The sequence below is a fragment of the Psammomys obesus genome, unplaced genomic scaffold, assembly GCF_907164565.1.
Source record: "Psammomys obesus unplaced genomic scaffold, mPsaObe1.curated_primary_1811, whole genome shotgun sequence".
NCBI lineage: Eukaryota > Metazoa > Chordata > Mammalia > Rodentia > Muridae > Psammomys > Psammomys obesus.
In genome coordinates, this window is record NW_026590435.1 from 125,996 (window position 1) to 149,580 (window position 23,585).

The 23,585-nt window shown below is 40.3% G+C and overlaps 1 pseudogene; it reads left to right on the forward strand.

The window, feature by feature from the left end:
- The first annotated feature begins 9,475 nt into the window (after window positions 1-9,475).
- The window catches only part of LOC129676848 (zinc finger protein 709-like), a 51,775-nt pseudogene continuing 37,665 nt past the window's right edge, over window positions 9,476-23,585 (forward strand).

Sequence of the window (23,585 nt, forward strand, 5' to 3'; positions counted from 1 at the left end):
AGGAAGCGCTATTCCTAGTTGTCTGAGAAAGAGCCAGATTGATTTCCAGAGTGGTTGTACCAGTTTACATTCCCACCAGCAGTGGAGAAGGGTTCCCCTTTTTCCACAACCTCTCCAGCATGTGTTGTCACTTGAGTTTTTCATCTTGGCCATTCTGATGGGTGTAAGGTGAAATCTCTGGGTTGTTTTGATTTGCATTTCCCTAATGGCTAATGAGGTTGAGCATTTCTTTAAGTGCTTCTCTGCCATTCGATATTCCTCTACAGAGAATTCTCTCTTTAGCTCTCTTCCCCATTTTTTAAGTGGATTACTTGGTTTGTTGCTTTTCAGCTTCTTTAGTTCTTTATATATATTGGATATGAGTCCTCTGTCAGATAAAGGGTTGGTGATGATTCTTTCCCAATCTGTAAGCAGTCGCTTTGTTTTGATGACGGTGTCCTTTGCTTTACAGAAGCTTTTCAATTTCATGAGGTCCCATTTATTGATTGTTGCTCTTAGAGCCTGTGCTGTTGGTGTTCTGTTCAGGAAGTTTTCTCCTGTGTCAATGAGTTCTAGGGTTTTTGCCCACTTTTTTTTTCTAGCCGATTTAATGTGTCTGGTTTTATGTTGAGGTCTTTGATCCACTTGGACTTCAGTTTTGTGCAGGGTGATAAATATGGATCTATTTTCATTTTTCTACATGTAGACATCCAGTTGGACCAGCACCATTTGTTGAAGATGCTATCTTTTTTCCATTGTATGGTTTTGGCATCTTTGTCAAAAATCAGGTGTCCATAAGTGTGTGGGTTTATTTCTGGGTCTTCTGTTTGATTCCATTGATCCACCATTCTGTTTCTATGCCAATACCATGCAGTTTTTATAACTGTTGCTCTATAGTACAGCTTGAGATCAAGGATGGAGATACCTCCAGAAGATCTTTTATTGTAGAGGATTGTTTTAGCAATTCTCAGTTTCTTGTTATTCCATATGAAGTTGAGAATTTTTCTTTCCAGGTCTGTAAAGAATTGTGTTGGCAATTTGATGGGAATTGCATTAAATCTGTAGATTGCTTTTGGTAAGATGGCCATTTTGTATACAGGAGTGCTACTGATTTTTTTGAGTTAATTTTGTATCCAGCCACTTTGCTGAAGGTGTTTATCAGCTGTAGGAGTTCCCTGGTAGAGTTTTGGGGGTCACTCATGTATACTATCATATCATCTGCATGTAGTGATAATTTGACTTCTTCCTTTCCCATCTGTATCCCCTTGATCTCCTTCAACTGTCTTACTGCTCTAGCAAGGACTTCCAGCACTATGTTGAAGAGATATGGAGAGATTGGGCAGCCTTGTCTTGTCCCTGATTTCAGTGGGATTGCTTTAAGTTTCTCTCCATTTAGTTTGATGTTGGCTATAGGCTTGCTGTGTATCACCTTTACTATGTTTAGATATGTGCCTGGTATCCCTGATCTCTCCAGTACTTTAAACATGAATGGATGTTGGATTTTGTCAAATGCTTTTTCAGCATCTAAAGAGATGATCATGTGGTTTTTTCTTTCAGTTTGTTAATATGGTGGATCACATTGATGGATTTCCATATATTGAACCACCCCTGCATACCTGGGATGAAGCCTACTCGGTCATAGTGGATAATATCTTTGATGTGTTTTCGGATTCGGTTTGCAAATATTTTGTTAAGCATTTTTGCTTCAATGTTCATAAGGGAGATTGGCCTGAAATTTTCTTTCTTTGTTGAGTCTTTGTGAGGTTTAGGTACCAAGGTGACTGTGGCTTCATAGAATGAGTTTGGTAATGTTCCTTCTGTTTCTATTTTGTGGAATAGTTTGAAGAGAATTGGAGTTAGCTCTTCTTTGAACGTCTGATAGAATTCTGTGCTGAAGCCATCTGGTCCTGGGCTTTTTTTGGATGGGAGACTTTTGATTACTGCTTCTATTTCTTTGGGGGATATAGGACTATTTAATTGATTTACCTGGTCCTGATTCAGCTTTGGTAAGTCAAATCGATCAAGAAAATTGTCCATTTCATTTAGATTTTTAAATTTTGTGGCATATAGACTTTTGAAGTAAGACCCAATGATTGTTTGGATTTCCTCAGTGTCTGTAGTTATGTCCCCCTTTTCATTTCTGATTTTGTTGATTTGGGTGTTGTCTCTCTGCCTTTTAGTTAGCTTGGCTAAGGGTTTGTCGATCTTGTTGATTTTCTCAAAGGACCAGCTCTTGGTTTCATTGATTCTTTGAATTGTTTTATTTGTTTCTAATTGATTGATTTCAGCCCTGAGTTTGATTATTTCCAGCCGTCTACTCCTTTTTGGTGTGTCTGCTTCTTCTTTTTCTAGGGTTTTTAAGTGGGCCATTAAGTTGTTTGAATGAGCTGTCTCGAATTTCTTCTTGCAGGCACTTAGTGCTATGAACTTTCCTCTTAGCACTGCTTTCATTGTGTCCCACAAGTTTGGATATGTTGTGTTTTCATTTTCATTGAGTTCTAGGAAGACTTTAATTTCTTTCTTTATTTCTTCCCTGACCCAGCTATCATTTAGTAACAAGTTGTTCAGTTTCCATGTGTGTAGGCTTTTTGCTATTTCTGTTGTTGTTGAAGTCCAGCTTTATTCCATGGTAATCATACAGGATAAAAGGAATTATTTCAGTCTTCTTGTATCTGTTGAGGCTTGCTTTGTGACCAACTATATGGTCTATTTTTGAGAAGGTTCCATGAGGTGCTGAGAAGAAGGTAAATTCTTTTGTGTTTGGGTGTAAAGTTCTGTAAATGTCTATGAGGTCCATTTGATTCATGACCTCTGTCAGAGATATTGTTTCTTTGTTTTGTCAAAATTTCTGTTTTGTTGACCTGTCCTTTTGCTGAGAGTGGGGTGTTGAAGTCTCCCACTATTAATGTGTGGGGATCTATATGTGGCTTAAATTTTATCAATGTTTCTTTTACAAATGTGGGTGCTCTTGTATTTGGGGCATAGATGTTCAGGATTGTGATGTCTTCCTGGTGGAATTTTCCCTTGATGAGTATGAAGTGTCCTTCCCCATCTCTTTTTATTAATTTTGGTTGAAAGTCTATTTTATCAGATATTAGAATGGCTACTTCTGCTTTCTTCTTGGGTCCATTTGCTTGGAAAGTCGTCTTCCAACCTTTTACCCTCAGGTAATGTCTATCTTTGTGCCTTAGGTGTGTTTCTTGTATGCAACAGATTGCTGGGTTTTGTTTACATATCCACCTTGTTAATCTGTGTCTTTTTACTGGAGAGTTGAGTCCATTGATGTTGAGAGAGATTAATGACCAGTGGCTGTAAGATCCTTTGATTTTGATGTTGGCTGTGTTCATAAGGTTGTGTGCTTGGTTGCTTTTTGTTTTAGTGTAGTGAGGTTAATTATTTCCTGTGTTTTCTTGACAGAAGCTAATTTTCTTGGGTTGTATTTTCCCTTCCAGTGTCTTCTGTAATGCTGGATTTGTGTGTAGGTATTGTTGAAATTTGTTTTTGTCATTGAATATCTTGTTTTCTCTGTCTATGAGGACTGAGAGTTTTGCAGGGTATAGTAGCCTAGGCTGACATCTGTGTACTCTTAGGGTCTGCATGATATTTGTCCAGGCCCTTCCTGCTTTCATAGTTTCTGTTGAAAAGTCAGGTGTGATTCTAATGGGTTTGCCATTATATGTTACTTGGCCTTTTTCCCTTGCAGCTTTTAGTATTTTTTCTTTGTTCTGTATACTTACTGTTTTGATTATTATGTGGCGGGAGGATTTTCTTTTCTGGTCAAATTTGTTGGGTGTTCTATAGGCCTCATGTATTCTTATTGGCTTCTCCTTTAACTTGGGGAAATTTTCTTCACTGATTTTGTTGAAAATATTTTCTGGGCCTTGGAGAAGGGAGTCTTCTTTTTCCTCTATTCCTATTATTCTTAGGTTTTGTCTTTTCATATTGTCTTGGATTTCTTGTACGGTCTGTGTCAGGAATTTTTTGGATTTAACATTTTCTTTGACAGATACATCGATTTCTTCCATTGTATCTTCTACACCTGAGATTCTTCCATTTCTTGTAGTCTGTTGGTTATGCTTACCTCTGTAGTTCCTGTTTTCTTCCCTAAATTCTTCCTCTCCATTTATTTCCTCCATTTGTGTTTTCTTTAATTTTTCTAGTTCTATCTTCAGGTCTTGAGTTGTTTTGTTTACTTCCTTCACCTGTCTGCTTGTATTTTCCTCTTTTTCTTTTAGTTCCTTAAACTCTGTCTTTTTTATTTCTTTCAGTGATTTAATTATTTCTTCTCTGAAGGCCACAAGCTGTTTGGCTGCATCTTCCCGTATTTCTTCATGGATGGCCATATTCTGCTTGTCTTTAACTTCCTCCATTTCTTTACGGATAGCCATGATCTGTTTGGTTTTATCTTCCTCTAATTCTTTACGTATTTTATTTGCTTCCTCTATTATCCTCTTCATCAGCATAGATGTAAGGTCATGTTCTTGATTTTCTTTTATGCTGCGTTGTCCAGGGCTGTTCGTCCCTGGATGGCTGGGTTCTGGAGATGCCATATTGTTCTGTCTTTTGTTGGTTGAGCTTTTACGCTGACCTCTGCCCATTGGGCTGATTTAGGTGTTGGCTGTTAGTTTCTGTGCTTCCTGGAGTCCTGAGGTAGGAAGAATCCCCTTGGCTGGAAGATGATTTTTCCTGAAGGAATCCTTCTCTGCTTTTTGGTTATGGTCACTGTATGGCCAGTGTTTCTCAGGAGTTGCCACTGCTCACCTCAGGTTTATAACCCTGAGTAGTAGCTGTGGTCTTTGTTAGGCATGGGGGGATCTCCTCTTACCCATAGAAGTTCTCAAGACAGCTGCCCCACTGCTGGGTTTCTTGTTATAAATTTAGTGTGCTGCTGCTCACTAAATTTCCAGGTACAGTCCTCTTGAAGAACCTTCTGATTCCCTAGCTGTGGGGTTTTCTCCCAACAGGGAACCTCAGTCTGTTATCCTGGGGCACACAGTTCTGTCCGGGAAAGTGAGAGGTGCACTCAGCAATTCTCTGGGCCGGAGGCTGAGTGCTCCGCTCTGGGCCTGGAGGATGTGCACCTAGGTTGAGTTGGCGCCTGGGGGCACTGCTCTGGTCTGGAGGCTGGGTGCCTCACTCTGGACCAGAAGCTGTGTGTCCCTGTCTGTGATGGCGGCTGCAAGCACTGCTCTGGTCCAGATGCTGTGGGTGCAGCCCTCTTGAAGGACCAGGGATTCCCACAGTTTTGTCAGTCTAGCTAGGGATAACTGGTTGATCCTTGGCACAGTATCTGAGGGCTGCTATAATGGCTCTCTGGCTTTTGTAGGTCTGAGGATGCAGCTGTGTGTCCCAGTGCCCTAGGGGAACTCAATAATGGTGGCTGAGCACAGCACTCCTGCCTGCATTAGAGCCTAGAGTCTGTGTGAATCCAGGGAGTCTTTTGGTGCTGGGTGTCCTAAGCGTTAGAGCTGATGATCCCCTCTGCTGTGGGTTTCCTCTTGCCAGAGACATCCAGTCTTTGCTTTGGGGACCGCTGGTCTGTCTGGGGTGGCGAGTAGAACCCACAGGCACAGATGCCCACTTGTTGCTCCACCTTTCTGGCCGTTCGGAGCTTTGGCTGCTGCCTAAACTGGGTAATTTCCCGAGACCTTTTCGGGGTGGGGGTGTTGGCTAAGTGCTCTGAGATCAGACCAGCCGTTTCCCTCCCTGTTGGTTTGCACCTGCCAGTGAAATGCAGTCTCTGGTGCCTGGTGCCCTGGTGCCCACAGTTCTATCTGAGGCGGCGAATCAGGCACGCAGGCAGGGCTCCATGCAGGCGCCTGGGTCCCTGCTCTGGCTCCGGGCTGGCTCTTGGGGCACCCGTGGAACCTGAGTCTTTTCCAGGGGATGTCTGGGTGACCTGAGGTTGGTCCCAATAGTTTCCTGCTCCATGGGGTTATCTCTCGACTGGGAAATCCAGTCTGTGATGTTGTTGGCCCATGGTTCAGTCTGGGACCGTGACCATATCACACTGGCGTGTAGCTCTGGGCTGGCGACCAAGCGCCTGGCGGAACCAGGATCTCTTCAGCGGTTTAGCTGATTGAATCCCCCACCGTGGGGTATCCTCTCACCTGTGAAACACAATCACTTGTGTTTTATGGCCGTGAGTTCTGATTGCTTGTCACTGTGCCAATCTTGCTGTGCTGCTCCACAGAATGAGAGTCCTCCCGGCGCCGCCATCTTGCCCCCCTTTTGGCTCTATTTTTGTGTGCTATATCTCTAGAGTCTTCTCTTCACCATGATAGCCATTGTAAATATGGAACAGGTTCTAATATTGCCTTTGCCATATTAGGGTCCTTTGGGATTACTCTACTTCTGATTGACCAGGAAGTCAGCATTTGTTTTACAAATGGTGATTGCATTCCAAAATTATTGACATTTGCCTTAAATTTCCTCAGATCTAGCACTTCCACAGGACACCATTCAACTTTGTGATAACCCTGTAGATGATAATCATCTGCTGGTCTCTGCTGTATACTGACTGGATTAGCTAATGTTTGCTTTCTAATCATCTTTTGTTGGCTTTCTTTATTTTTATCTTTTGTCTCTGCCTGAGTATTTTCTTTACTTAGTATTCTAAACTCTTCTCTTAAAGCTTGTACCCATATTTCATACTGTTGTTTTGTTCAATAATCTTTTGAATCTCGTTTTATGCTTCGCTTCCAACTTTTTTTTCTTTATATTGTTCTAGTTATTCTTTGTGTTGTTCTGAGAGACCAAAATATTAAAAATCAGCAGCTATTATTAAAGTTTAAGGTCTGATATAAGGCTAACTGGGTGGAGACTTGTCCAGTAATGCCCTGAGGGGAAGAACTTGTCTTACTGCATTCTTTCCCTGCCTTCTAATTATATAGTTGCTAGGAAACCAGCCCATATGACCAGGCCAGAACTGTGTGTAGTCTTGGCACCTAAAGTGGACCAATCATTTCAAAAGTCAATTTCCTTTACCCAATCATGTAATGCCAAAGCCTGTATGTAACTGCTTGCGTTTTTTTTCCCTTAAAAAACTCTGTACCCCTAGACCTCGGGGCCACATTCCTCTTCTGTTTCCAGAGGTGGTTTGCATCCTGTGTTTGAATGCATATACAATTTAAAAACCTTATGTATTTACAGCGGAGTCTATTTATCTCTGGTCTTTTGGGGTTCTCGAACTGGGCAGAACAGTTCCAGAATAATTTCTAAAGCCTTTGTCTTTGAAAAGACATAAAAGGCTAATCCAATGATTAAAGTTAAATTGAGGACTATGAATGTAAGCATAGTCATAATTTCTAAACTTTCATTTATTTCTGTCTTAAAACTGTAGAAGAGATTATCAGCCCAGCTCCAAGAAGTCTGTTTTATTGTTTCTCCCATCTTGTTAGACTGTAGCCAGCTAGTTTTGTTATGTTAAGTCTTAAGTCTGCATACAGTAGGCTGTCTTTTGCTGCAGGGCCCATTTAAAAGTATCTCTTAAAGAGACAATAATTGACCTGGGAGTTTTTAGGTTTTAGGTTTTTGCTTTATCTCTGGACGCTTTTTTTTTTTTTTTTTTTTTTTTTTGGTGGGGGAACCCCCACCAAATTATGCTAAAGTATGATTTAAAGGGTGTGGATAATTATATTAGTTGGGTGCCATTTGTTGTGGGTTATTAATATTTATCATTACTTTATATTTTAGTTAAGCAGTGGTTATTCCTAAACAGCTATATAATCAAATCACCACACAGAGATGAGGAGTTATTTAATTAACATAGAGCACAATGCTAGGCAATAGTTTTTCTATCCTCAACATGCAAGCCTGAAGTAGTCAGAAGAAAACTTCAGAACTTCTGAATTTTGAGTAATGGATAGTTTTGAGACCCATGTAAATATTGGCAATTGCACTCAGTTATTTGCAACACCAGCAGGAGATCTTCAAAGCTGAACCATTTGTTCTGTCTTATGTTGCTTTTGTTGTGATCAACACTTGCATTGCTAGTATTTTATTTGTCCATTTACAACTGTTTAAACATGCATTTCCTTTTACCAAGATGCTATTAATATTATAGTTTAAACTGGGACCCTTTTTAAGAAGATGAATACAGAACTGGGGTGGATGTATAATTCCTTGTAGGGACTTCAGTACAATCCCCTGAGTTCTTTTAATCTTTTTTGTTTATTAGAGTGATATTTGTAGGGGAGACAGGGCCTTAATATGTATGTCTGCCTGTCCTAGAATACATAACATAACTAGGCTGGAAGCCAACTCTGTCTCTGCCTTCAGAATGCTAGCATTAAATGCATGAGACAACACTCCCAGCTCACCCATCAATTTTTATAGTTAGTTTGTACAACTTCTCTGATTGTGCTCAATACTTTTTGTCTGATTGATCTCTCTCTCTCTTTTTATTGTGAATTGTCATTTCTCTTGCCAGGCTATATCTTATCCAGAGGCTGCAGAAAATAAAACGGTGAACCTCATTTTTCAGTTTCCTTTTAAAATGACTTACATTAAGACTTCCATGTAAGGAAATAAGTGAAGGAAGCACCAGAATTTTATGAATATATTTTCTATAAAGCATACATTTACACTGATGTGACTATCATGCTTTCTGTTTTACACATGTATGGGATATTTTAGGATGCAATGACCTATGATGATATGCATATGAACTTCACTCGGGAAGAGTGGGCTTTGCTGGATCCTTCCCAGAAGAGTCTGATGCTGGAGACTTACAGGAACTTGTTTGCTATTGGTAAGACTGAATTTACTTTCACTTTCTAAAACAATGGGATAACTGTTGCTGCTGCTGCTGATGTTCTGGTTATTGGTGTTCTGTAATTTTAATTGTAATGAATGAAGAATAAACTGAATAAATCAGGCATCATTCTACAGTTCACAGAAGATAGTAACTTAAAATTTGTGGAATTTCTAATAGTAGATCATAGATTTTCTGGTACATGTTTTAGGTTACAATTGGAAACACCATGATATGTTGACAACATTCTGAAGACTTGGAAGGTAAATTTCATGTGCAAGGTGATGTGAATATGAGTTTTCAAAGTGCCTCTGAAGAAATGTTAATGTGTCCCAGAAATTTTAAAGAAAATCAAAGGTGTAAAAAAGCACTACTTCAAGTGTATTGATGATTATTACATTCTCACAAATCCAAATACGTCAATGTCAGGTATCTGATTTTTGTTTGCAAGGTATTCCTCTAAGAAAGCAGACAAGGAAACAATTCATTAACAGATTTCAACTATCTGAATCATAGGCATATCAGACCTATGCTGTAGAACTCAAAATCTGTATCATCTCATACCACACAGACATTGCAAAATGAATACGTATTGATTAGGTGACAAGTATATGTCCAATAATTTTCTAGTAAGCAAATAATCCACAGAAGAGCTTGTGTTATTCATATACTTGTTTGATGAGAGAGACAGTTTAAGAGAATCAAGATGTTGTTGTGGAGAAACCTTAATTCCTATACGACATGTCTCCAAGGTACAAAAATGTCAAACAGTATGAATCTGGTAATATTTGTGTTGGAGCCCAACAGCAGAGTCAAACGGTTATGGAGTCAGGTGTGAGGGATGAAAGAAAAATTAATAAACCAACACACAACACATGGGATCTTTCTGGGAGGGCTCTAGTAGACACTTTATTCCAGTAATCCCTTTTTAAGTGATTAGCAAAAGCACCTCAGTACAATGAATGAATTCACAGGGAAGTTAAAAACTTCTTTACCTTGTCCACCTGTCTGTGTGATCCTCACACAAACAAAAGGTGTGATCTTGACAAGACATCACATCTGCTGTCTCAAAAAAAAAAGGAGATAGACTTGATAGCTTATTACTTACTCCAGTAAAGGCTAGGGTGAAAGCATGTCTTTCCACTGAGATCAAAATAACAAAGCATCCTGGCAGACCAGCAGCTCCCCTTATCTTTGACTTGTTAATTTTCTTTTAATAGGTATAGAAAGCAGAAGGGGGAGAAAACAGAGAGAAGGGGGATTTTTGCAGGGCATTGTTTATTCTCCCATCTTCAGCCCCCAAGAACCCTTACAGTAAAGGTGTCTCCCACAATAGGATAACTTTGAATTTCTTACTACAGTGGGAAATGTGCTACTTACACATGTGCTCACTTATGTCACAGCTAATGTAAGAGAATATTCTCAGACATTGTAAAATCTTGAGCTGGATAGGAACTCCAATAACTGACTTTATAGCCTTGGCAGATAAAATTCCTCTTAGCATTGAACACAGAACAACCTATGAGAGACCAAAAGATTAAAAATCAGTTGCTATTATTTTAATGTTTAAGGCCTGAACTAAGACTAGCTGGGTGGAGAGGTCAAGTAATGCCCTGGGGGGAAGAACTCACCTTACTGCATTCTTTTCCCACCCACTAGAGATACAGTTGCTAGGAAACTGGCCCATCCCCCTAGGGAGGGAAACCAGATCATTAATGGTTTGGAGACCTTCCTATAGCCAATCAATTCAAAATGCAGTGTTTTGACCAATAGATGTGTTGGTATAATGTTCTTTTGAAATGTATACACCTTACCCTTGTTCATTCAAATGCTGATTTCTTCTCCCCAACCACTCTCTGGTTTCAATCCGTATATTGCATTGTGATACTCATTCTAAGCATCCTGTCTCAACTGTGTGTAACCAGGCCAAAATAAAACAACTAGCCACAATGTTGTGCAAAGGGAGGAGCCAGAGGACAGGAAAGAGGGGAGGAGCCAGGGGGCAGGAAATGAGTGGGAGGAGAAGGGTCGAGAGAGGGCTAGGAGAACAGAGCTGGAGGAGAGATCTTGGAACTATGTGGAAATGGACTGGACATAATATTTCACAAAAAGCAAGTATAATGTGGGAAATCTAAATGTTAGGAAACTATGAGGGCTTGGAGGTTTAGGATGGAGTAAATATTGCCTAGCATTGTGTTCTAGGTTAATTAAATAAATCATAGTCTCTGTGTGGTGATTTGGTTATACAGCTGTTTAGGACTAACAGCAGCATTACCAGAAGATAATTAATAGTAAATATTAATTGTTGCCTACAACAAGATGCTTGCCAGACAGGAATCGCCCTTGCCTTAGGCGTGCTAGGAAGGACCAGTATCTTTAAATAACCCAATTAACCTGAGCACGGGGCTCTCGGCTCTCACACCTTTGGCGGTGTGGGGTGTGAGCCCAAGCTACAGCTTGTAATGATTTGTAATAAAAAGATCCTCATGTGTTTTGCAACATATTTGGCTCCTGGTGGTGGTCTTTTGGGGTATTGCGATTCAGGCACAACACCTTCCTTGTTTAAAAGATATAAAGTATGAATTCCGTAGCAAGTGTTTACTGGTATTTAGAAGCAGCAACTAGGGGGCGGAGCCAAGATGGCGACTAGCACACACAGTTTCCGAGCTGTGGAAGAGATAAAGTTCTGAGTTGATGAGTGGAAGAACTTCTGAAGCCAGGGAAACAACGGAGAGACTTTCTAAACAACAGGGAACATCGCAGGAGGTGAAAACCTTGGTCTCGGGTCACCCAGGGACTTGTTTGGGGAAGGTGAGAAACGATACTTTGATCTCTCGGCACTCCCCTCCCCCAGACCTCCCTCCTCCTCAGCACAGTGGACTCGCCTTTCTCAGCGCAGACCTAACTGCCTGGGGCCTGCAGCCACTGAGGCGGAGCCCCAAGCCCTTTATCGGCAAAGGCCAGCAGTACTGTGTCTCGGAGCCCCAGATTCACGCGCGGCGGCTGCACCATCCTCCCAGGGCCCGAGTCTGCTAGACGCAATACTAGCTCCACAGGATCGCGATCACTGACAGTACAGCCCGACCAATCCCACAGTGACAGAGAATACGCTATATACTCACCAAAACCAGACAGAAACGCCATACAAGCTAGACACACCAGGCGCTGGGCCTCCGAAGCTTGGAGAGCACAGTAAAGAGACCCCAGGACTTCCCAGAAAGCATCTAGACTAGCAACCCAGTCTCCAGTTACAGCGGGACTTTCTAACCTGGCGGCGGAGCAGCACTGAGCTGGCGGAGCACATCAGCCCTCCAGTTTAAGACTAACCAGGGCCAAACCAGAGAACAGAAAGGCTGGTTACCCCGATTCCCACTGACGTGACCAAACTGAAATCTCCAGCTGCAGCAAGACCTCATAACCTGGCAGTGACAGCAGCACGGAACTGGCGGAGCACATCAAAGAAGCAGGGCCAAACCAGAGAGCAGAGAGCCCAGATACACCTATCTCTGCCAAGTGTCCTGCCTGTAAGTGAGTGCACCCTTGAGAATCTGCAGCTCCACTGATCCTGGGTTCTTCTAAAACAGAAGCCAGGCATCGAACCCCCTCCCACCCATATACCCACTTTGGGAAACAGAGGGGCACTTGGAACATTGAAGTTCCTGCTCTGTGGGTCTAATTGAGGAGTTAAGGCAGTTAATGCCAGAAATTGCGCTGCGATCATCACTAGCGCCTGCGACATATACATTGCAGAGCCCCTCCCACACACTCAAGGGTTCAACATTAGCCATCACTCTGTCCCTCGAGACACACGCCCACACCCACTTACACACACACACACATATACACACGCATGCACCCACGCTTGCATTTGCCTCTGTTTGCGCCTGCGTACTTTCCTCCCACAGGTACAGCTAGTCCTCAGCATACGCTAAGGACACGGGACCTCTCTCAACTTCCTGAAGAATTCTCCAGACTCGAGAGAGAGACAGTACCAGTCTGATCGGCAGAATCCAAAAACAAACAGGGAAGGTCTCAGATAAGCCAATGGCCAGGGGTAGGCGAAAGAACACTTCCAACATGAATCAGGACATCATGACTTCACCAGCAAACCCCAAAATCGATGGATACTCCAATTCATCAGAAGCACAGGAAAATGACCTTAAAGCAATGCTTGCTCAATTATTTGAGGCTCATAAGGAGGAAATGAACAAATCTTTCCAAGAGTTGGCCAGTCAATTGGAGGTAAAGTAAGAAGAAATAGACAAAACCCTTAAAGAAACACAGGCAAACATAGCCAAACAAATAGAGGCACAAGTAGAGAAAAAATTAGTGGCATACAAAAAGGAAATGAACAAAGAAATAGAGTCCATCGTAGAGAGACAGGAATCCAAATTCAAACACATAAAAGAAATGGTGCAAGACATGAAAACAGAATTAGAATCAATAAAGAAAACACAAAATGAGAAAACTCTTGAGCTGGAGAACTTGGAGAAAAGATCAGGAACCACAAAAGTAAGCATCACCAACAGAATACAAGAGATGGAAGAGAGAATCTCTGGAGCTGAAGACACACTTGCAGAAATTGATACTTCTCTCAAAGAAAAAGTAAAATCAGAAAAATTCCAATCACAAAATATCCAAGAAATCAAGGATGCTATGAAAAGACAAAATCTAAGAATAATAGGAATTGATGAAAAAGAAGACTCCAGGCTCCAAGGTCCAGAAAATATTTTCAAAAAAATCATAGAAGAAAATTTTCCCAACTTAAAGAAAGAGATGTCCATAAATATACAAGAGGCCTACAGAACACCAAATAGACTAGACCAGAAAAGAAACACATCACGTCACATCATAGTCAAAACACTAAATCTACAGAACAAAGAAAAGATATTAAAAGCAGCAAGGGAAAAAGGCCAAGTAACATATGAAGGTAGACCTATCAGAATCACACCAGACTTCTCATCAGAAACTATGAAAGCCAGAAGGGCCTGGGCAAGCATCATGGAGACTCTAAGAGATCACAAATGTCAACCCAGACTACTATACCCTGCAAAGCTTTCAATCAACATAGATGGAGAAAACAAAATATTCCATGACAAAACTAAATTTACGCAATATCTATACAGCAAACCAACCCTACAGAAGATACTAGAAGGAAAACTCCAATCCAACGAAAACGAATTCACCCAAGAAAACAGGGCATACAGATAATATCCCAACAAAAATGAAAAGAAAACAAGCAATGAAACAAGGTAAGATCATCGACTCCATTACAAAAGGAACTAACATGCATTGGTCAATATTATCTATCAATATTAATGGACTCAACTCACCAATAAAAAGACACAGGCTAACAGAATGGTTACAGAAACAGGACCCAACATTCTGTTGCATCCAAGAAACACACCTATGCAACAAAGATAAACACTACCTCAGAGTAAAGGGCTGGAAAAATGTTTTTCAAGCAAATGGTTCCAGAAAACAAGCTGGAGTAGCCATCCTAATATCTAATAAAATAGACTTTCAACCCAAGTTAATCAAAAAAGATAAGGAGGGCCACTATATTCTCATCAAAGGAAAAATCCAACAAGAGGACATCACAATTTTGAATATCTATGCCCCAAATACAAGAGCACCTACATTCGTAAATGAAACAATATTAAAGCTTAAATCATACATTGATCCTAATACCTTAATAGTGGGAGACTTCAACACCCCACTCTCATCAAGGAACAGATCAACCAGACAGACACCAAATAGGGAAATAAAAGCACTCACAGAATCCCTAAATCAAATGGACCTAATAGATGTCTACAGATCTTTTCACCCAAACTCAAAAGAGTACACCTTCTTTTCAGCACCACATAGAACCTTCTCCAAAATAGACCATATAGTTGGTCACAAAGCAAGCCTCAACAGATACAAAAGGATTGAAATAATCCCTTGTATACTATCTGACCACCATGGACTAAAGCTGGATATCAACAACAACAGAAACAACAAAAAGCCGACACGCACATGGAAACTGAACAACTTACTACTCAATGACAGCTGGGTCAAGGAAGAAATAAAGAAAGAAATTAAAGACTTCCTAGAATTCAATGAAAATGAAGGCACAACATACCCAAATTTATGGGACACATTGAAAGCAGTGCTCAGAGGAAAATTTATAGCACTAAGTGCCTACAAGAAGAAATCCGTAACATCACATACAAACAACTTAATGGCCCAACTGAAAAACCTAGAAAAAAAAGAAGCAGATACACCCAAGAGGAGCAGACTGCTGGAAATAATCAAACTAAGGGCAGAAATCAATCAATTAGAAACAAATAAAATTATCCAAAGAATCAATGAAACAAAAAGCTGGTTCTTTGAGAAAATCAACAAGATAGACAAACCCTTAGCCAAACTAACTAAAAAGCAGAGAGAAACCATACAAATCAGCAAAATCAGAAAGGAAAATGGGGACATAACTACAGACACTGAGGAAATCCAAACGATTATTAGGTCATACTACAAAAGCCTATATGGCACAAAATTTGAAAATCTAAATGAAATGGATAACTTTCTTGACAGATTCCATCTACCAAAATTAAGTCAAGATCAGGTAGAAAGACTGAATAGTCCTATATCTCCCAAGGAAATTGAAGCAGTCATTAACAGTCTTCCCTCCAAAAAAAGCCCTGGACCAGATGGCTTCAGCGCAGGATTCTACAAGACCTTCAAAGAAGTACTAACACCAATTCTCCTCAAACAATTCCATAAAATAGAAACAGAATGAACACTACCAAACTCATTCTATGAAGTTTGATACAGTCACTTTGATACCTAAACCACACAAAGATCCAACAAAAAAAGAGAACTTCAAACCTATCTCTCTTATGAACATTGATGCAAAAATACTCAATAAAATACTTGCAAACCGAATCCAAGAACACATCAAAGATATCATCCACCATGACCAAGTAGGCTTCATCCCAGGAATGCAAGGGTGGTTCAACATACGGAAATCCATCAATGTAATCCACCACATAAACAAAATGAAGGAGAAAAACCACATGATCATCTCCTTAGATGCTGAAAAAGCATTTGACAAAGTCCAACACCCATTTATGTTTAAAGTCTTGGAGAGATCAGGGATACAAGGCACATACCTAAAGATAGTAAAGGCAATATACAGCAAGCCTATAGCCAACATCAAACTCAATGGAGAGAAACTTAAATCAATCCCACTGAAATCAGGGACAAGACAAGGCTGCCCACTCTCTCCATATCTCTTTAACATTGTACTTGAAGTCCTAGCCAGAGCAATAAGACAACTAAAGGAGATCAAGGGGATACAAATCGGAAAGGAAGAGGTCAAAGTGTCACTATTTGCAGATGATATGCTAGTATACATGAGCGAACCCAAAGATTCAACCAGAGAACTTCTTCAGCTGATAAACACCTTCAGCAAAGTGGCAGGATACAAAATCAACTCAAAAAAATCAGAAGCCCTCTTGTATACCAAAGACAAAAAGGCTGAGAAAGAAATTAGGGAAACAACACCCTTCACAATAGCCACTAATAACATAAAGTACCTTGGTGTGACTCTAACCAAGCAAGTGAAAGACCTGTTTGAGAAAAACTTCAAGTCTTTGAAGAAAGAAATTGAAGAAGATCTCAGAAGATGGAAAGATCTCCCGTGCTCATGGATTGGTAGGATTAACATTGTGAAAATGGCCATCCTGCCAAAAGCAATCTACAGATTCAATGCAATTCCCATCAAAATACCAACTCAATTCTTTACAGACCTTGAAAAAAAGATTCTCAGCTTCATATGGAGAAACAAAAAACCCAGAATCTCCAAAACGATCCTGTACAACAACAGATCATCTGGAGGTATCTCCATTCCCGATCTCAAGCTGTACTACAGGGCAACAGTAATAAAAACTGCATGGTATTGGCATAGAAACAGAAAGGAGGATCAATGGAATCGCATAGAAGACCCAGAAATAAACCCACACACCTATGAATACTCAATATTTGACAAAGAAGCCAAATCCATTCCATGGAAAAAAGACAGCATCTTCAACAAATGGTGCTGGTCCAACTGGATGTCTACATGCAGAAAAATGAAAATAGATCCATATTTATCACCCTGCACAAAACTAAAGTCCATGTGGATCAAGGACCTCAACATAAAACCAGATACTCTAAATCAGCTGGAAAAAAAAAGTGGGAAACAGCCTAGAACTCGTTGGCACAGGAGACAACTTCCTGAACAGAACACCAACAGCACAGGCTCTAAGAGCAACAATCAATAAAGGGGACCTCATGAAACTGAAAAGCTTCTGTAAAGCAAAAGACACTGTCATCAAAACAAATAGACAGCCTACAGATTGGGAAAGAATCTTCACCAACCCTTTATCTGACAGAGGGCTAATATCAAGTATATATAAAGAACTAAAGAAGCAGAAAAGCAACAAACCAAGTAATCCACTTAAAAAATGGGGAACAGAGCTAAACAGAGAATTCTCGAAAGAGGAACATCGAATGGCAGAGAAACACTTAAAGAAATGCTCAACCTCATTAGCCATTAGGGAAATGCAAATCAAAACGACCCTGAGATTTCACCTTACACCCATCAGAATGGCCAAGATGAAAAACTCAAGTGATAGCACATGCTGGAGAGGTTGTGGAGAAAAGGGAACCCTCCTCCATTGCTGGTGGGAATGTAAACTGGTTCAACCACTCTGGAAGTCAATCTGGCGCTTTCTCAGACAACTAGGAGTAGTGCTACCTCAAGACCCAGCTATACCACTCCTAGGTATATACCCAAAATTTGCTCAAGTACACAACAAGGACATTTGTTCAACCATGTTCGTAGCAGCTTTATTTGTAATAGCCAGAACTTGGAAACAACCCAGATGTCCATCAATGGAGGAATGGATACAGAAATTGTGGTATTTTTACACAATGGAATACTACTCAGCAATCAAGAAGGAGGAAATCATGAAATTTGCAGGCAAGTGGTGGGATCTAGAAAAGATCATTGTGAATGAAGTATCCCAGAAGGAGAAAGACAAACTTGGTATATACTCGCTTATATAGACCTACAAGACATGATAAACATAATGAAATCTACACACCTAAGGAAGATAATCAAGAAAGTGGACACAGGCGAAGGTGATTAATCCTCATTTAGAAAGACAAATGGGATGTGCATTGAACTTATGACAGGAGTCTACCACAAAAGGCATCTGAAAGACTCTACCTAGCAGTGTTTCAAAGCAGACACTAAGACTCATAACTAAACCCTCGGCAGAGTGCAGGGAATCATATGAAAGAAGGGAAGTTAGTATGATATGGAAAGGATAGGAGCTCTACAAGGACCAAACATATCTGGGCACAGGGTCTTTTCTGAGACTGACACTCAACCAAGGACCATCTATGGATATAACCTAGAACTTCTGCTCGGATGTGGCCGGTGGTAGCTCAGTAACCAAGTAGTTTTCCAAAGTAAGGGGAACACGGACTATTTCTAACAGGATCTCAAGGGCAGGCTGTTTGACACCCCCCCCAGGGGAGGAGCAGTCTGTTAGGCCACAGAGGAGGACTTTGCAGCCAGCCCTGAAGATACCTGATAAAACAGGGTCAGATGAAAGGGGAGGAGGTCCTCCCCTATCAGGGGACTTGGAAAGGGGCAGGGAGGAGACCAGGGAGGGAGTGTGGGGTTGGGGAGGGAATGAGGGAGCGGGATACAGCCTGGACAGAGAGTTAACAAAATGTAACTAAAAATAAAAAAAAAAAGAAGCAGCAACTAAGGATTTTGCCTTCATTTATTTTTTTATTGTAACCTATAATTTCACTTAGCAAACAATGGAATAAATATTGTGGTTTTGCTTTAAAATAGGTTTATCATTCGTCAAACTAGTTACAAGCCATGTGAGCATAGGGATACTGAAAGAAGCAACATACTTCTCTCTGAGAACAGTCAGAAGACATGTCATAGTCCCCACTTTGAGTACACTTTCTAAATGTGATACAGGATTACAATTACTTTATTATTAATTATTAATTAGTTAATAATGATTAAATTATTATTAAAAAGTGAAAATATCACTGTTCAATCTATAGGAGTGAGGTTCTTGTAGGTCTCCAGGATCACATGCTTGTAGAGACTTTTGTTGGAGCAAATCCAGCAAAGCCTACTCTTTCTGAGTGAAGTTCACATATACGTCATCATAAGTCAGTGCATTCTAAAATATCCAGTATATCTGTGCAACATAAAATTGGATATTGATAACACTGTGAATCTATAGTTCATTTTTAGTTAACTAATTTGTTGTTAATAAGTTAATTGTAAACTAGTATCACACAAAATCTACTCTAAGTGGGGGACTACTAATACATTAAACTAACACAATTATTTTTCTAACTTCATTGGGATTACATCCACAATCTTACACTGTGGAAAACCCCTATAAGTACAAGGAATGTGAAATTTCTTCTGTTTGTTCTGGTTTATTTTACTAATGTAATGTGAGTCACTCTATGGAAACATCTATTAATGCAATCAGTATAATAAAACTCTGAGTTCTTCCAGATTAAATACATAAAAAAACTTATAGAAAAAGTGTGTATAATTTGAGCCATGTAATTAATACTCTTACCAGTGCAGGCATCTTCAAAGACACAAAACAACCCATAATGAAGGGGAAAACTATAAATGTAAACGAAGTGATAAAACCATAAAGTCTGGTTTTTCTTTACAATTAGACCAAATTATAAAAATTCATACAGATAAAAAGCTTTATCAGTGTAATGAATATGGCAAAGCTTCTACATGCACCAATTATCTTTGCAGGCATGAAAGAACACATACTGGAGAGAAAGCCTATGAATGTAACCTGTGTGGTAAAGCCTTTCCAGAAAATGTTCATCTCAAAATGCATAAAACTACACATACTGGAGAGAAACCCTCTGAATATAACCAAGGTGGTAAAGCCATTTCAGTCAATTCCAAAGACATGAAAGAAAACATACTGGAAAAAAGACCTATGAATGTAACACATGTGGTAAAACCTTTTCATTTCACGATAGTCTCCGAATACATAAAAGCACACATATGGAGAGAAACCCTATGAATGTAACCAGTGTGGGAAAGCCGCCTTGTATCACAGTAGTCTACAAATACATAAAAGAACACATACAGGAAAGAAACCCTACAAATGTAATCATTGTGATAAAGCCTATTCACAATGCATTCAGCTCCGAAACCATAAAAGGACCCATACCACACATATGAATTATTGTCAGATGAATGACGACAAACCAGATTTGGGGGGGGTGTACAATTTGGGGAGGATAACTTGAGCCAATGAATACTGAATATCCAACTATGTGACTGTCCTTTGAATATATATCTAATCCACTTACACATTTATGTGAGTACTGAGGGCTGAGGCACAAGTCATTCACTGTAGCTGGGTGTGTCAGGTTACAGATTTAAACAAGCAACCTCACACATGAGGGAAGGGCACATAGTATCTTATAAATGCCATTCTTTCTGCCAGGAAATCGTCTGATCTTTTTCCAAGTCACTATAGCTATGGTCTTTTTTTCAATTACATTTATCTTTTTAAAAAGTCAATTATTGATTTCTATTAAATTTGATTGTCTCTAAATGCATCATTGCTCTAATCTTTTATGTGTTGTTATTCCCTAATGTTTCCATGTATTGGGAATGTCTTTCCATTTTTCTCAAGTGTTGTTGATTATTTATTTCTGTATAGAGCAATGTATTTTATAGCCCAGGCTTGCCTCATGCCATGTTATCAAGAATTGCTTTGAGCACCCTATTCCACCTCTGCTTCACAGTGCTGGAAAAACAGTCCTAAAATTCCTTCCAGGCTGGGCCTTGACTGGTCAATGAACAAGAAAAACAGGCCAGTGAATGACTGTCCTCCAGTCTCTCTGGCTTTTATTCGGCTTACAAATGAAGAAGGGCGTGGGCAATAATTGAGCTCAATGCCTGACTTTGCCTCCCAAATTATGGAATTAAAGACTTCATTTATCTATCTATCTATCTATCTATCTATCTATCTATCTATCTATCTATCATCTATCATCTATCTATCATCTATTTATTTATTTATTATGTGTTTGTTTGTTTTACTTCCATTCACGTGTTTGTCATTTGGGGAGGCCAGAAGAATTCATGGGATCCTGTGGAAGTGGACCAGCTGCTGAGAGCCACCCTATGTGGATACTATGAACCAAACTTAGGTTTATTTTTGAAATAGCAGGAAGTGTTCTTTTCTTATGATCCATTCCTTTTACCCTCTCAGTTTTTTTATTTTTAATTGATATAAGTAAATTTGGGGAATCAGACGATGTAGCTCAATGGTAGAAAGCATGTTCAGCATGAATGAGACCAAAGATTTCATCCTCAATGCTATAAAAACAAAAACAAAAACAGAAACAAAAAGCTTGTTTTGTTTTGCTTTTCCTTTTCAGAAAAGACCTCGTAGAGCCGAGTATGGTCATAAACTCACTAGCCAAGGATATCCTTGAACTTCCTATTCCCCGACGTGTACCTCCTAAGTTCTTTGATTACAGGCAATGCCACCATGTCAAGTTTTATGTGGTGTTGGTCTTGAACCCACAGCTTCATGAATGCTACACAAGCACTGTACCAACTGAGCATCATCCCCTCCCATTTTTTTTTCTGTGAAGTCACAGAAAAAAAACTCATTGCATTTCCTAAAATCTCTCTTTAATTCGTAGTATGCTTTGCATCCGGCCACCTGTGGGACAGACTGTAAACTCTGCTGCAGGCTGAATAATCGGCTGTGCAGCTATTCACCTTGATTCCCGGGAAAGAGGGCCAGTACCTAATGAGTGCTGGAAGACAGAGGGTAGGCTAGGGGAGGAATGGCACAAATTATACTGAAATACAAATCTCTGCAGATCTGGAAAATGTCTGGTCTTGAAATGTAAGCCTGGGCTAGGAACGCCTTTACCTTTTTCTTTCAATACACTCTAACCCTAAGGGAGGTACTCATGTCACTCAAGACTCACTGGCCAATCAGGACCCTTCAGGCCATCCCTACAGTCAGAGGAAGAGGTGGGTTCTTCCTGGCGCCCCCTGCTTGCTTACTGTTTAGCAGAGCAGGCTTGAGTGGTTGATATGATTGCAGCTGCTGTGTGCTGTGAGGGGATTTCAGCTGTGTTCCAAAGTCGAAACATGGTAAGTGTGTGTCCGCTGCCGCAACCTGGTGGAGCTGAAGGCTGAACAGTAGGACCTTCGTGTAGAGTCCTTCCTGGGGCTGGGTGGGAACCGGCAGCCAGAAGCAGCCATGAGAGAGATCCCGTGTACTAGCCCTAAACGCAGTGGAGACATCTGAATATCTTCACTATATTTGGGTTCACAGTGGAGGGCGAGAAAACTCACATCAGGAACAAAAGTTTAAAATGAAAGCTTTGTTTTCTAAGCTCAGCGAGGCAGCCAGTTCTGGATCTGAATGGTTCTAGAAGGTAAACTTTATTGTATATTTAAAAGATTAAATCCACAAGTTGAGAGGCCCTTGGTGAGTGTCATCCAATTAAATTTTAACCTTACGGGTTAAGCAAGGGAGTTTCTGTGAGATGCTGCACTGATCGAGAACACCTGGGCTCAAGGCCTTTAACTGTTTTCCAAGACATTCGTTCTGGAATCCAATGTCTTTAATTTATCCACCTAGACATTTGGTCTAGAACTCAAGTTGATCAGGGAAAAAAGAAGGTGGTCCTCTGTAGTAAGTGAGTGCTTTGCAGGGGATAGTTTTACAATTTATACTCCTCGGTTAAGGTAACAGCAAGTTTAACGAGTTAACGGATAATTAGGAAAATGTACAAGGGGCCGGGTGGGAGATGGCTCTATAAGACTAGGAATGTGAAGTTAGTTTATCCTTGCTAGCAAAAGAGGGGAGAAGGCTGGGCTCTGGAGGGTGCCTCCTTACACACTATGGAGCTGCATGTTCACAGCATTTGCAGCAGGTACTTCAACATAAAAATGTTCTTGGAAGGACACAAACTCGGAGAGGCCTACTTTCCCTATATCTTCAAATGTTTTGCCCTTGGCATTTGACATGTAGGTGTAAGATTCATTTGGACTTAATCTTGTGGAACTTGAATTTTTTTTTTTGAATTTTTTTTTTTTCTTATCAGTTACATTTTATTAACTCTGTATCCCAGCCGTGCCCGGATCCCTCATTCCCTCCCAGTCCCTCCCTCCCTCCCTCATCTCCACCATGCCCCTTGCCAAGTCCACTGATAGAGGGGACCTCCTCCCCATTCATCTGATCCTGTTTTATCAGGTATCTTCAGGACTGGCTGCAAAGCTCTGTGGCCTAACAGGACTGCTCCTCCCTTGGGGGGTGGGGAGGCCAAAGAGCCAGTCATTGAGGAACTTGAAATTAACATATGTGTTCAGTAGCGCTTCATTAGCATTGTTGATGTAAAGGATTTACCAGTGCTTAGGCGAAAGTAAGTCATACCATGTTAATTTTAGCTAAGGACTGTTTTAAAACCTCCCATAACTTACATTCCCACCAGGAATGGAGGAGGGTACCCTTTTCTCCACATCCACTCCGCATGTGTTGTTACTTGAGTTTTTGATCTCAGCAATTCTAATGAGTGGAAGGTGAAATCTGGGGGTCATTTTGATTTGCATTTCCCTGATGACTAAGGATGTTGAGCATTTCTTATATGTTTCTCTGCCATTCATATTCCTATATTGAGAATTCTCTGTTTAGCTCTGTATACCATTTTTTAATTGGATTATTTGGTTTGTTGGTGTTTAACTTAAGTTCTTCATATATTCTGG